This window comes from Euprymna scolopes, chromosome 18, assembly GCF_053919585.1.
Source record: "Euprymna scolopes isolate OS-2025 chromosome 18, ASM5391958v1, whole genome shotgun sequence".
In the NCBI taxonomy this organism is placed as follows: domain Eukaryota; kingdom Metazoa; phylum Mollusca; class Cephalopoda; order Sepiida; family Sepiolidae; genus Euprymna; species Euprymna scolopes.
The window spans coordinates 16,070,353-16,086,351 of NC_136499.1; positions in this window are offsets into that span (position 1 = coordinate 16,070,353).

The following is a 15,999-nucleotide window of genomic DNA, read 5'->3' on the forward strand; positions in this document are numbered from 1 at the left end:
GAGTTTGAACAATTACATTGAGAACATTGCCAGGACCGCTGCGAGGAAGGTAGGTTCTCTCTACCGTGCTAGAAAGCTATTAACGCCTGAAAGTATCCTATACCTCTATAAGGCGACCATTCGCCCATGTATTGAGTATTGTTGTCATATTAGGGCTGGTGCATCAGCCACTAGTCTCTCACTCCTAGACAAGGTTCAAAAGAGAGTCGACAATCTGAGGGGTTTTGAACTGTCAGCCAAACTTCAGCCTCTGTCACATCGACGTAATGCTGCATCCCTCTGCCTGTTCTACAAGTATTTTAACGGCGATTACTCTGACGAACTGCAAGCACTTGTGCCCCCTAGACGTATATATCCCGACAATCCCGACAAGCAGCTAAATCCCACCCCTTCACAGTAGAGATCCCTAGATGCAAGAGAGCCTTCCACTCCAGTAGTTTCTTCCCCAGAACAGCTAGACTTTGGAATTCCCTTCCGGGTCCCTGCTTCCCCGACTGTACCGACATGCAGAAGTTCAAGTGCAACGTGAACCGACATCTTGCTGCCCAACTTCCTACACAGTACCCCTGATGCTTATGTCCCTGATAGTAGCCCCCTACACCAAAGTGGCAATATGCCTTGTTTGGGGTGAAAATGCAATTAAAATAATAATAATAATAATAATAATAATAATAATAATAATAATAATAATAATAATAAAGCAATAATAATTTGCTGTTGCTTATTCATTAAGCTTTGTAACGATTGGCGAATACAGTTACCATTGTATATTGAAAATGTATATCTAATAGTTTCCTTCACAGAATAAAGAACATGTAAAGTTAGGAGTCTTCATGACGAAAATTATAAAAATATTGATCAGCACTAACTATTAAAATCGATAAAATCACTTAAAAATAAAGCTTTATTTGATTAAAACACAGGCCACAGAAAATACAAAAATTGTCTTGCATTGCTGAGTTGCTGAGCAGTGGCTTAGTTCACGGGAGTTTGCTGAATATAACTAACAGGGTATTGAACAGATGTAAGACTTCTATTTCACTGAGCTTAAACTTTATCAGGTTTTGTGTTGATTTCCTCAGCATTCGATAAAGCCAAATAAATTTGCTCCAAATACTTTACTTCCAAAATTTCTCCATTTAACTGAAAATACTATAATTAATAACCATGAGATGTTAGCAAATTGATCAAGAATCAAGTCAACTTGCATCATCAAGTCCTGGCATCATCCCAGTTATTGTTTTCCGAATCTGCAACTGAAACTAGCTCCCCCATTACAAGTTTTTAATTGAAAGCCATGTTTGATTTCAGAAGAGTTTCCAACAGATAACTAATGTGTATACGTCTTGGAGATGAAAAAGGATTTTTGAGTGGTAGCTGATTGTTTGTCTTGGACTTTAAAATTTTGCAGGCAATGAGTAAAGATCTTTCTCGTGTGGACACGAAAAATTATGTGCGGTAATTCTATATGATTCAATATTTTTACGAAGCAATTCCGGCTTCTGATTGGTTGCTAGCAAAACGTAGCTTCACTTGATTGGTCAGTTCGTATCGCAAGTATTTATAAGTAGAACCTTCCAATTTTCGTCAATCATAACCTCATATTATTCTTTGAATTATGAAGATGAGTTTTCTTGCCGCTTCTGTTACTTGGAGACTGTGTAGAAAGTACCTGTCAAGAATCCATTCTTGGCAATCAGTCCGACAGGTGCGGGGCCAAGAACTAGGGCAGTACCTGTCGGAGTGAATTATGCCGCCTCGGTATTACCGAGGAGATCCACCTTTCCAGGTCTTGCCACCCGGCTTTTGGGTGAGGTAACTTTATCGCTTGTGGCCTGATGGGGATGCTTAGGCAATTTTTGCTAAGCCAGAGTGCCTCTCCTTTAAGGACGTTGGTTGGATATTCCGACTTTCTAAACTTGTGTCACATATTGTTAGGTGGGCAGTAACTCAATATTTACCCCATTCTTATATCAAAAACATTGCAAATAAGCTAACGACATAGTCATATAAAAACCTGATAAATGAATGCAATTAAGCGTATATCTGTATATTTGCATATGCGTAGAGCATACACATTGCGTCCAACAATTCCTGTAAAGTTTAAAGTTTTCAATTTTGACACATTTGCGGCTATTTTTCCGACTAAAATCCAAACAGATACCTCACATGTCACGTTTCATGCCTATAAATAAAAAATTGATAGATTAGTTTAGTAGAGACCGTTCTACAGGCAAACATTGATATCAATAAAGATTTACTAAAAATGCAACTCCAAATGCTATGTAATTATGCATGTATCGGACCAAATAGGCAATGAACTCACACATATACATAAAGTGCCTTATATATATATATATATACACTAGCATATATATAGCATGTATATATATATATATATATATATATATATATATATATATATATATATATATATATATATATATACTAGCAGGCCGCCCAGCTTTGCTCGGTCTTAAAATATGCTTAATGTGATATTTTGATTAATGCAGATTCGTATTTCTTATTATATTATATTAGACCCAATCTATAGTAATGCTTTAAAACGTTTTTAAAAAATGACTCGTTTATGACCACAAAGAATCGAAACTAAAACGTTTTACTTACGATTTACTTTTTCCTTTGACGTTAATGTCTTAGCTATGAAGACATGTTTTCTGTAAGGCTAAAAATTAAAACACGAAACAAGAGCTATTACGTTACGCATGCATATTCGTAATGCCGTCTTTCAAGCTTCATCTGGTAAATTCCATGGTAAATTCCATTTTTTAAAAAAAACTTTTCACACGTTTGCACCGATTTTCCCGGCAAAAACCCAAATATAAAGCTTCCTATGGGCTCGAACACTCTATATATTAAGTTTCATGCCTGCAAACCAAAGAACTGACAGAGGAGTATTGTAGGCAAACATTTTAAAACAAATATATACACGCATGCATAAATATATATAGAGAAAGATTTTTGTGTTTACTATAACATTTTATGCAAATATTACGCAAGTATAAACCGTGTAGAATATCTGCATGAATATAATTACACGTAATAATTAACTAAAAATAATCATCCTATAAGAAAACCGAAAAAACTAATAGAGAATTAATTAAAATGAATATTTAAAAGAATATGCAAATTAGCTGGTTATTTTGCAGATGAATGCAATTTCACGGCCCATATATAACAAAATTTTCTTTTCTTTTTAAATAAATAGAAAAAGGGTTTTTAATATTAATATCGATAGACAAAAACACAACAAATTTATATATATATATATATATATATATATATATATATATATATATATATATATATATAAGGAAGTGGGTGTAGAAAGACTTTAGGCAAAGATGAGATTTTACCCAAAATATGTGGCTTACGACATGTGAAAAAAGAAATATTAAATTGCACTGTCAGCTAGGCTTCAACCTCTGTCCCATCGACGAAATATTGCATCCCTCTGCCTGTTTTACAAGTACTTTAATGGTAAGTGCTCCGACGAACTACAACTCTTTGTACCCCACTCGACGTAAATACGCCGACAAGCAGAATAATCCCCGCTTTACACAGTAGAGATATCCAGATGCAAGAAAGCCTTCTACTTTAATAGTTTCTTCATTATAACTTCTAGACTTTGGAATTCCCTTCCAGTTTCCTGCTTCCCTGATTATACTGATATGCAGAAGTTCAAGTGTAATGTAAACAGACATCTTGCTGCTCAACCCCCTACAGATGTTAGATAATTACATGGTTTAAAGTGAAATTAGTTATTATCTATCTATCTATCTATCTATCTATTTATCCATCTATCCAGTGATATCGTTAAAATAGATTATATTGGGAGTTATTTATTGTTATAGAATAAAGTGTAGCAATGAAGATGTTTGCATAAATTAGCTAAGTTAAATAAGCAAAATAACCTTGAGCAGGCATACGTGGAAAGGTCGCATGTTGAGATACGTAGGCTTTTTGAATGATGACGTAAAGGAACTGAGGTCAAGAGGTCGGGAAGGTTAGAGAATGAATTGAACAGACGTGCTTCAAGCCAGGAAGCGAGGCTGTAAAGAACAAGCATATAGATACGAAATGCTGACTTTAATGAAAATCATTTGAGACAGCTGAAATAAATTTATATTTTAAAAATATAAAATATTGTTATGTGGTTTTACAAAAGAAGAAAGAACAAAGGTCTCAATTGGTTATGGTTGCTCATTTCATGTTTCATCACGGAGCTCAGTAGGAAGATAGAAGACTCTTGAAGAAAGAAAAAATATGAAGCATATATTATTCTTCTTATAAAAAATAATACCTTATATAAATATGAACTGTAACATATACGCGCGTGATAACTATCTGATACAACATGACTCAGTTTATACGTCAATATCATATCCCCTGGCTAAATAACATACATACAATTTATACGTTTATGACGGGTGCCGTTATAATAAAAATATCTCTGTAATAATAGTACCCTGAAGATTATGTCCCAGAGAGTAGCCCCTACATCCAAGTGGCAGTGTGCCTTGTTTAGGGTGAAAATGCAATTAAAAAACGTAATCAATTTAAATATAAAGCTCTATCTAAGAAAGTACCATGCACTGTATGTAAATTAAAATATCCGATCCAGTACAAAATATCGATACTCGGAGTCATCAGTACACACACACACACACACACACACACACACACACACACACACACACGCACACACACACATACACACAAGTATACGATAATAAAAAATTGTATAAATATTTATAATTTCTTTCTTAATTTTTACTTGCCCGGTGGTAAAATACGCTTAAATATATTTTAATTTAAGCAGATTTCGTATTCATTATTTCAAAATTTAAACAAAATATTTTGGTGCCATCAGCTAGAATCGAAGCAAGAACATTTAACCGATCAGCCGCGTTGCCTACAGTTTGAGTTATCGGCATCTAGATTAGAAAGATTTAAATTTAAACGACTTTAATCGATGAATAAATTTGCGCATGCTCAAAAGTAATAGAGATATGTAAGCTAGTCGAAAAGAAAAGTTTGCATTTCAACTCGTCGATATATGTTTGTATGCGATCCAAACAAAGATTTCTCTCGGCATGAGCCATCCTTTGTGTATGATTACTATTTCCTGTTATCTTCTGTGTTATGTCATGAGTAGTTTAAGAGTTTATCGGTTAAATATTTTCACACAGACGGACACGCATACATGCATCTGCTGTATTATTTATATAGATTTGTGGACGTAGAGGAATACAAAATGCAAGAGGTTCGTTTACATCACATTTAAACTTCTGCATGTTGGTACCGTTAGGGGAGGAATCCAAAGTTTAGCAGTCCATGGGAAGAACACATTCCGGTATTTATTGACCTCTACAGTAAAGGGGTGAGATTTTGCTATTCGTCGATTAAGTTGGGATTGCGTACGGCGAGAAGTTACATCACAGTCGATTCTTTTAAAGTACTTGTAAAACAAATACAGGAATACAACCTTGCTGCGATGGGACAGAGGTTGGAGCTCAAATCTAATAGAGCCTGTATTGTTGGTTGGAGCTTATCCAACAATACGCGACCTATCAGATTTGAGATTCTCTTTTGGGGACACTGTCTAAGGGTTATAGACTTGTGGTAGATACACCAATCCAAATGTGGCAACAATACTCAATCCCTGAGCGAATATGGCTTTGTAAAGATATAAGATACTCTCGGGTGTGAGGAAAATTTCTAGCAGGGTAAAAGGGGCCTGCCTTTTTATTGTAGTAGCCTTGGCAATGTCCTTAATGTATTTGTTCCAATTCATGATTTCTGTGAATGTTAAGCCGAGGAGTTTAAAGAAAGTGCTCTCATCTAGGGTTGTATTTGTCATTGTTGAGAAAGCTTTTGTAGTTAAGAGGTTAATAAAGTTTGCTTGCATTTTTGTAGTCCTAGTATCATTAAATGTTACCATCTATTTACGGTCTTATTCCACTACAAACTGAAGGTCGTCTTCTAGGGTTTCTGCCATTACTTTGGATATATGTACATTCGTTTTCGTTCATGTCTATTATAGAGCGTGAGATCACTAATATTTTTCGACAATAAACTGGCCTTCCTATATTGGATTTGAAACCACCGGTACCGATGTTTTTCTGTCCTTCTGTAAAATTTCATTATATATATATATATATATATATATATATATATATATATATATATATATATATGATGTGTGTGCCTTATACTGTTTAGTAGAGATGATAGCTTTTTTGTCAACATAAAAATACTGTAGCGGTGGGAGGTGTTTCGTTTTAATGACGTTATGTGGGACGAAGCTTGATGCTCAAAAACTGTTGCACTAGTGAGTAACCAACGGATGTATCCACATTCCTGATTTGATATGCAACCGATCATTTGTATGCATGTTTTGTATTTCTTTGAAAAAGGAAACATAAATATGGCGACAAAATAAATTTAAAAAAAGAAACATAAATATGACGACAAAATACATTTGAAAAAGGAAACAAATATGGCGACAAAATAAATTTAAATGAAAAATAAACAAAAGACAAAAAAAGATAAAATGCAATATAAGGATACACAGAAAATCAATTTATCAAAATAAATATGTATAAGGGCCTACTTCACAAGATTTCCAGCAGGTATAACTGGAAATGTTTTCTCAATCATTAAATCATTTCTCTCCGATAGGCTCATAAGAATAGTGGTAGATGGACAAAAATCGGAGGCCTGCAATATAAATGCTGGAGTCCCTCAGGGGTCAATCCTGGGCCCAACTCTCTTCCTGATCTACATCAATGACCTCCTTAAACACATACTTAAATCATTCGTTGACATCTATGCTGATGACACGACCATCTACGGCAACACATCAAAGGCTGTAAATGACAAAGTTCTATCTGATTCTCGCTCCTCTGATCTCGAGCGCGTGGTTCAATGGGGGAAGATGTGGCTGGTTACCTTTAATGCATCCAAAACCAAACTCCTATCCTTACATCATCAACGCTCTGATCCCCATCTGGCATCAATTGTGATGGATGGCTCTCGTCTGGGTGAGGCCCCGTGTTTTGACAAGCTTCTGGGTTTGACCTTTACTCCTGATCTGAAATGGAACACGTACATCAAGTCTGTTGCCAAGGTCGCTGGTAAGATGGTGGGATCCTTCTACCGCTCCAGAAGATATCTCACTACTGATGCAATTCTCTATCTATATAAAAGCCAAATACGTCCAAGGATGGAATACTGTTGCCATATCTGGGCAGGAGCTGCTAAAAACAGCCTATCCTGCCTTGACAGAGTACAAAATAGACTTCGTGGCTTAGTGGGGGACGCCCTTTTCTCTACACTGCAACCTCTCTCCCACAGAAGAGACGTTGCGAGCCTATCCTTGTTTTATCGTTATTTCCATGGCAGGTGCTCGTCTGAACTCCAATCTCTGGTCCCCCTTCGCAAATCTTTCACGAAAAACACCCGTCTAGCTGAATCCACTGTGAAAAATTTCCCCCACTCTATATCTGTGCCTAAATCAAAGCGTGGATTCCATGAACAAAGCTTCTTTCTTAGAACTGCACGCCTGTGGAACTCTGTTCCGTCTGCCTGTTTCCCACCGGACTACAACTTGGATGTCTTCAAGTCCAACGTTAACAAATTCCTAATGAACCGCCCCCTTAAGTAAACACTTCATCCAATCTCCACACTAACGTAATGTACTTGCATTAACCCTTATCCCTGAGTGGCTTCCGGGCCTTGATAAGTGGTGATCACTGTGTAAAAAAAATGCATAAATTCAGTCTTTATTTTCACGCTACTATGGAGACAACCAGCACCGCAGTGCTGACACGGTCAACAAGGGTGATGTACAACTCGACTCGGGTCTGCCTCAGCCATCGGATGCGCCTGATAGCATGTGTGCAGACTGTCCTGGCCCATTCTCGCCTTTGTACTTTTGCTTTCAGCGGAGAGGGTGCTAGCAGTACTGGGCAAGCTGCTTATTCCTACTTTCCCTGGGCTGGGAGAGAGGTGAAAGTCCTGTGGCGATGGAGTAAGGGCGTACCGGAAGGTTTGATGGACTGAAAGCTGCGGCGTGATTTCTGCACTCAGGCGATTGGAGTATGATGGTTGTGCTCTTACTGAAGCCGTCATCGTCGAAATTAACGGACTGCCCGAGAGAGGAAGCAAAAAGAGCGCGACTACGTGCGCCACTGCTCGGATTACCTGCCATCAGGTGTCACATCTGTGGCCGGGGTTTCAGAGCCCCGATCGGACTCACATCGCACCTTCGACACGGACACTAACCAACCTCCGCGTCATCGTCGAAATCGACAGATTGGCCGATATAGATAGATAGATAGAGAGAGAGAGAGAGAGAGAAAGAGAGAGAGAGAGAGAGAGAGAGGCTATAGAGACATAACTTGGTTGTTGGTGTTTGAAACGGATCGCAAAGCTATAATTAAAAAAATAAAATAAACTTATATGTTTTTGAAATTGTGGATATGGAATATTTTAATTATAAAATATTTTCACCAGTTTTCTTACACATAATATAATAACGTCGGATATATTATGGCTATGTCTTTATTGGTTTGTTTATTGTACGTGTTTTATGTTATTTAATTACCTATTAATTATTTGTTTAGTTTTTTTAAACAATTTTTACTAAAGTAATTAACGCTTAAGAATCTAAACTATTATTATATTTGCATTACTTTATTAGATCCTTCGGTTGCGAGAAGTCATCACCAGAATAGAACGGTACAAACAGCTTAACGGCCACAGGCATTCACTGTTTGGCCACCAATTAGTGAGACAAAAACTAAAATCTTGCAGTAGCTACATCAATATAGAGGAAATCGATCCCAGGCAAGCTGCCTCCTATAGGATGGAACGATGGCGAGACTATAACAGCAGGAATAAAAATGAAGCCCTACCAGACCCAAAAGAAACACATCCCCAGGGAACGGATTTTACCAAGATCAGTATCGTTTTAAAGTTCGATCTTTCATAGTTTTAAAGATCGGCCTTTCATACGACAAATATCGAAAAATTGGCTAAAAACATTAATATCTTCCCCTTCAACTATGCACTTTTCTACAGGGGTAGGGTTACTTTTTTCGCCGATATTTTTGAAAGTTATCCTCTTCTTTAGATTGTCTAACCTTAATTTAAAAAAAAAATGTTGGTTCCGGTTTGGCCGTGGTCGTAACAGCATAAACATTAGGTTTTACCCTGTTTTTTTCCTCCTTTGCGTTATGGGTTCCGGCCTGCCTTCCTACTACTACTTTTTTTTTTTGCTCAACATACACACCTAAACACCCGGGCAACGCCGGGCGCCCATGCTAGTATATAATATAAACAAAAAATGGCCTAACTACATATAGATTGGAAATACAGGAAATATATAACGAAAACAGCTTTGGATCATCGTTCTTGTCAGCCAGTGTTGAGACGTGATGAACTTGTTAGAAAGAGCCGGTCCAGCCGACCAAGGGCGAATTCCGCAACTTTGACCATCATTATAATATATATATATATATATATATATATACATATATATATATATATATATATATTTCTGTAGAAATATATTTTCTTATTTTCTTATAATATATATCAATCCTTATTTAAGAAACTCAATGTAATTACAGAACAATATAGAGAATAAATGACAAAAGGTTATATTCCAAAATTTATGATGTTGACCATCTTAAAATTTATTCCTTTAATTCAGGTGTACTTATATAATTCGTGAGAGATTTATACAATTCTTGATGAGTTAAGAGCATAATAGATTCACTGATTGATATAATAATTAAGTGATTGATTTTGCGCTCTGGAACAGATACTGTCAAGAATTGTATAAGTAAACTGAATTAAATGTATATATATATATATATATATATATATATATATATATATATATATATATATATATATATATATATATAGTGAGAAAACAAGAGTATGAAATGAAGTCACAAAACTATATATTGGTAGATATAGACTGGATCATTTATTGAATAATGGAATACAAGAAAAATTTGGGGAATAGAAGGGACTCTTTGTGCCTGGGCATTTCGAAACCTAATGCTTCTCATCAAAAGTGTAGAGAAGGTGCTAGGGAGCATGGGGAAGATGCGACGTCTAGCGTATGGTTCATTATGGACGAAAAAGATTAAGAGGAATTATAGAATGTTGGAGGAAGCTTTATTGAACTCTAAATAAATAAAGGAGAAGCTTGTTATATATAGTATGATATATAAGATTGTATATGGTCTTTAATATAGTTTTGAGTTTAAGGGGTATATGTATTAGGATTAAATTGGGGGTGTATTGTTGCTGCGTGGTAATTTATTTTAACGGTTTGTGGGGTGTCTATTATCTTTGGAGTGGTATTTTTGACAGGTGCAACCTAAACGGCAAATGGCCGCTATAAAATCGCTTATAATTTGGAGAGTGTGGAGCCATCCTTTAATTGCCATTGCTCCCAGATCCACTCTGACCCGGAGTGGTAGTACCTGTTAGGGTCCCAACTATGGTTTAAATAGAAACCGACTTGAAAACACCAAATATATTCTATTAAAATATTTTTCTTCAAAATTTTTGGATTCGGCATTAAATAACCTGAACAGGGTTGATATGCCGTAAAACAAAAACAACCAATCAACCAACCAACCAACCAACCAACCAAAAACCCTTGGTGTGGCAGCAGGGATCGGCGCCGGTCCAAAGAAACTCAAATTTGGCTTCAGAAGAAGTGCTACGACTTTGGATCCTTCTCTCACTGGCTCCCCTTCCTTCCCTGACGTGAACCTACTTTGTTTTGTTACACTTCGAAAACATCACCTACATAACCTCCCACAACACTAAAGCCAGCCTGATCGCTTCTATCCACCGGGTATTTACCGAGCTCCAGCAGGCGCTTGTGGAAAAGGCATCCTCCCAGTGTAGGACCAATATCGGGGCGGTCATTGAGGCTGAAGGCGGCTACATGGAATAGATGCCAGCTCTACTACATATTAAAGTCATCTGAATTGATTTTGTCAGTAAAAAATTTAAAATAAAGCTGTAGTGTTGTTTCTTTACGGGGACAATTTTATCGTTCCAACCTGTCTTTTAAATCCATAATAAAAATCGTTCCAACCTGTCTTTTAAATCCATAATAAAACATACTAGTTGAAATGCTGCATACACGAGGGGCATTTCAAAAGTAATTCCTCCTATTTTTATTCCACCCCAATGGATCAGAAGGGATTGCAAATTATGATGACTAAACTTATGCATTCATGACCTGAAAGTTTCATATCTCTGTTTTTTGATATTGATAGCAATTCCCTGTCATAGATGTGCATCAGAAGCAGAGATAGGTCATTGAATTTCTGGCCAAAATACATTGAGAATTATGGTGACTATATAGAAATATAAATTCTGGAGCACAAAAGGTTGCTCGTTTTAATGCTACATCTCCCGTCTTCATAGCTCTTTAATTTTTAATTAAAAGCTTTAAATGTGTGTGTGCATTTGTGATAGTAGAATTAAATGTATGTATGTATATATATATATATATATATATATATATATATATATATATATATATATATATATATATATTTATCTGTTTATGATGGTGTGTGATAGAATCATCAGTTATATCCACAATGAAACACGTGTATAAAATGCAAATATTTAAAACAAGATAAAATTATGATTGTGGATGGCTTCTTTACAGCATATATATATATATATATATATATATATATATATATATATATATATATATATACACACACACAGAGGGAGAGAGAGAGAGCGCGCGAGCGAAAGAGAGAGAGAAAGAAAAAAGACTGAGTGAGAAACAGAGAGAAAGTGAACGAGGAGGAAAGGAGAGTAAATAAATTAAAAATCAAAGATGGCTGGCGAGAGGATCCGGTTCGGTGAAAATGGCGATCGGTCTCCGATGAACAAATCACGAAACCAAATCGTCTTACGTTTTGGTGGGGAAATTTGGCGCGCAATTCACCGGCGCTTGTTTAATGATCTCCGACTAATGAACGTCGCAAGTCACGGTAAATATCGCCGTGATCACCGATGTAGACAGAAGGTAGGCAGCAAGACAATATCCTGGCTTCTTTCGAATTGCGATGAGGACATAGATGGCGAACAGGAAATTGGGACTAACCGAGTCGACTTTTCAGACGAACCTGTTGAAGAAAGCGATTTCCTTCTGAAAATAGAGTGACGAAAAAGTCGGGGGTTGTGCGTGTCGAGAGAGAGAGAGAGAGAGAGAGAGAGAGAGAGAGAGAGAGAGAGAGAGAGGGAGAGATTGGAAAAGAATGGACAGAGAAAAGATGGGATGATTCTTGATGGAAAACATGAAGATATGTAAGATGACGTCCTACGCTGAACGAGTATTGGCCTTTTGGTCAAGATCAAAGTGTAGCATCTGTTCCGGCAGATACTGCAAGCAAAGACCATATGTGGGGGCGACTCCACATATAAGATCTTGGTCAATGTAGGGGCAACCCTTCATACCAATTGTCACTATCCAGCTCCCCTACTCCCCGGGGAGTTGGTCCCCATTTCCCCTTCACTCCTCACATTAAAAATCGGCCTTGTGCCTAATTTGCTCGGTGGGGGAGCAAATAAATACCATCTGTTCCGGCAGATACTGCAAGCAAAGACCATATGTGGGGGCAACTCCACATATAAGACCTTGGTCAATGTAGGGGCAACCCTTCATACCAATTGTCAATATCCAGCTCTCCTACTCCCCGGGGAGTTGGTCCCCATTTCCCCTTCACTCCTCACTTTAAAAATCGGCCTTGTGCCTAATTTGCTCGGTGGGGGAGCAAATAAATACCATCTGTTCTTTAGATGCCGCACTTCCATTTCTTGTTCTCTGTCAGTGGAGGAGGAATCCTTCACGACTGAGACAATTTTTATTTTTGTTCCTTTTCTCCACATTAAAAAAACGACCCTGGTGTCTAACTCTGTCCCGTGGGGAGGCATTGTAAATAGGAACAATAGACACATTTAAAATTAATCATTTACATTCCTTTTCAAATTTTTTAGAAAATATTACAAAATAAATTTGCTGGCGTATTGCATTGAAAAGTTCACAGTAAAATATACATTCAGAAATATGTTATTTTAATCATGTACGGATAGAAAATTTTCCGAGCTCAGTTATTAGAGTTGTCTCTTCGGATATGGATGACCTAGGTTTTGAATTTTGAATTTGAACTGAAGAGTGGGTTTCTGTGGCTGCGTTTTTTGCCTTAGTGCGAAAATTAATAATTCACTTTTATGTTTATTATATAAATAACACACACACACACACACACACACACACACACACACACACACACACACACACACACACACACACATATATGATTACCTCATTTACTCACATAAATTAATATACGAAGATAAAACTTTATGCTTACAATTTTTCAGTATTTACTTCAACAGTGCTCGATACATAAGTAGAGCTAGGTAGTAAGGTATGAAAATATGAATGACAATTAAGCTACACAGAATAGTCAGTATTTCATTTGAATGAAACGCGGAATATTCTGTGTAGCATAATTGGCAAATATATTTTCATAACTTATATATATATATATATATATATATATATATATATATATATATATATATATATATATATATATTCATTTATCATTTTTATTTGTTTAAATGTAAATTGCAGTTTAAGTTGTTATGGTTTTTGCTGCAATTTTCTTCTGGCTGGTTAGTGCATTTAAGGGTTTTTTTAGCTGTATTTATCAGTGATGTTTGCTGTAGAATTTCAGTGTTACCCTTAATTCCAATTTTTCCAAGTCTTCTTCTTTTTCTTCTTCGTCTTGGGTTGAGTTACAACAAGTGTTACAACAAGTGTTACAACAAGTGTTACAAGTTTCCCCAAGTAACCAGTACTCTCCACATCTTTCGATAAACTTTGAAGATAGATATGCGTTATCACAACAGTCACTTGCCATTGATCTCTCACTGGCCATGATCGTTGGTCCTGAAGTTTTAGTGGCAATAAGCTCGCCAAGGTCTCACATCTCTTTGCACCCATCCAGTGGATGAATGATAAGTGTTTTCCCTCATCAGTCTTTCTATCTTCTTTGACTCTTCGACTTATTTTTATTATTATAATTATTTTAATAAAGAGGATCTCCCGAGCGAATAATATATAATCTGGCAAGCGTGACACACATACGGATGGAGAGTACAGTATTAATATATAGATGATATTATTATTATTATTATTATTATTATTATTATTATTATTATTGCTTGTTAAGGGAAGAACAACACTGATTAGGAAAAATCCTGCAAATGGAACAGATGCCAATAATTATAGAACCAATTACATGTCTACCATTAATGTGGAAACTGTTGACTGGAATTTTTGCAGAAGAAATTTATGAACATCTTGAGAGAAATGGTGTTTTCCCTGACGAACAGAAAGGGTGTCGAAAAGGCTCGAGAGGCACCAAAGAGCAATTACTGATTGATAAAGCATTAATGCAGGATGCAAAGAAGAAGAGTAGGAATCTGAGTGTAGCATGGATCGATTACAGAAACGCTTATGACATGGTTCCTCATTCATGGATACGTGAAACACTATTGATGAGGAACGTTGCTGAGAATGTGGTAGGGCTTTTGGAGACAAGTATGGCTCAATGGAAAACGGTGCTGACAGCAAACAGAGAGGTGATGGGGCAGGTTGGCATTAAACGTGGAATATTCCAAGGAGATTCGTTATTCTTTTTGTAATGATAATGTTATATCCACTTCTTTTTGTAATGATGATGATGCCACTGAGCATCCTCTTGAAGAGTGAAAAACAGTGGTATAACTTTGGATCTGGTGACAGACGCCTCAACCATCTACTGTTTATGGATGATTTGAAAATATTCGGAAGAAGTGAAAAGGAAATGGAGAAACTGGAGAACGGGAAGTGGAGCAATTATGCTCCTTTGGCCTTGCAGATAAGGCGTATACACGGGGTTAAAACACAAATAATCCTGGTCGTAGTTGGTATACTAGGAGTAGTATCAAGTTGCCTCGAAGGACAATTGAAAAAAATACAAATCCCCAATGTTTTAGGTGGCCTTCAGACCTCTGATATTGTAGGTAATACCAACATCCTTAGAAAAGCCTTGATCTTTGAAGCTCCTGGTTTGGTGTCGGGATTGAGGGAAATCCTCTGGAAATGAATCCCATTCCTTTCCAGAGAGATGTTGATAAATGAAATCAGAATTATTATTATTATTATTGTTGTTATTATTGTTATTATTATTATTATTATTATTATTATTATTAATAATAATAATAATAATAATAATAATAATAATAATAATAATAATAATAATAATTCAAAGGGTCAAGAAGGATGGAAAGACTGATGAAGGAAAGCACTGACCAGTCATCCACTGAATGGGTGCGAAGAGAAGTGTCATTATGTCAGATTTAACAACCCCTAGTTTGCTAGGTATGTAACGGTATAGTAGATAGTATATGAATTATTTCTAAGTGTTTTGGAGGGTATATGTTTCGGGGACTTGCTGCTATATTGGATGTTCAATGAAGAGAAGTAGGAGGATAGAAGGTGATAACATACTGCGAACATAAAATTAGTATATAGACACGCTAATTTAATGTTCGTAGTGTGTTATCACTAGGGATGAGAACAGCATATTTTCATTGTTTTGACTCTCGAGTATGTATCCGACACAGTTAGACACAGTTAATCAACCGAGAACCACATCACTCTATAAAAGCATATAAATATTAACGGATACAAACTTGAGAGTCAAAGCAATGAAAAGAATATGCTGTTGTCATAGCCCTAGTTATCACCTTCTATCCCTCTTTTTTTAATAAATAGGATCTCACGATTACCAAAGTCGCAATGTAAAATAATAATAATAATAATAATAATAATAATAATAATAATAATAATTAAGTGAT